Genomic DNA, 923 nt, shown 5'->3' with positions numbered 1-923 from the left:
TTTTTTTTTTTTTGTTTAACCCTTTAGCATTGAAACTGTCCAGATCTGGCCTCTCACACATATATTACAATGTCGTTCTAAAAATAAACAATCGCTTCATCAAAATCTCAAAGCTACAAGGTAATGCATCTTTAAATTAAAACAAGGGGGATAAGTAAGCATCACATATGACAGAGTAATTTGAAAGCTAAAGAGTTATGCTAAAGTCCTTTGTCTATTGGACAAAACTGGCAGTTTCAAATATTCAGCTTATTTGAAGTGCCATAGAGATGGGGGTGAAAAGCATGGTGTAGTGCGTGGATGTGTTGTGTAGTTGTGATGATAAAAATGGTCGGATAACTCAGTATGTGCAGAGACAGTCACTGTTAGGTAGCGATTAGGTATCGATGTGAGATAGAGACCAAGAGTATTGGAGTGTCTGTGTGTTGGGTATGAAACAAGTTGATAACTGCAAAAGATTTGGCTCTGCACTAGCAGCATTGGTATGGGATGAATGTGAGAACCCCAAGGAGTTGTGAGCATCAATGTTACCGAGGAGAGGTGTGACATGAGATACATTTCATCGACTGATGAGTAGCTAGTGGAGTACCCCACTCCACTGAGTAATTATTACTTCTGAAGATTCGATAGCTAGGAAACATATGTAGCCAGGATTTTACCTGCTCCGTTCCCCCAATTTGGATTTTATTCAGATTCATAGCAACCCTGGTTGCTAACCGTGAATTATTAAAAAACATGTTTCAGCTTATTGAACTTTGATATGGGAAAAAAACCTACAAACTTCTACACCAATAAACTATTGTTGTTCTTGAAAGTTGTTTTTTTATACCTACCACAGACTGCTTGAAGCTTACTTACTTCATACACCTAGATCCTTGGATCTTACAATTACACACCATCATATATATATATATATATATATA

At 36.9% G+C, this 923-nt stretch overlaps 1 protein-coding gene across 6 annotated transcripts in view; it reads right to left on the bottom strand.

Moving 5' to 3' along the window:
* The window catches only part of LOC106873475 (sulfate transporter), a 208,335-nt gene that overhangs the window by 43,191 nt on the left and 164,221 nt on the right, over positions 1-923 (bottom strand). The gene's annotated exons all lie outside the window — the stretch shown is intronic.

The sequence above is a fragment of the Octopus bimaculoides genome, chromosome 5 (assembly GCF_001194135.2).
Source record: "Octopus bimaculoides isolate UCB-OBI-ISO-001 chromosome 5, ASM119413v2, whole genome shotgun sequence".
Classification (NCBI taxonomy): domain Eukaryota; kingdom Metazoa; phylum Mollusca; class Cephalopoda; order Octopoda; family Octopodidae; genus Octopus; species Octopus bimaculoides.
This window is presented reverse-complemented; position numbering and strand designations above follow the sequence as displayed.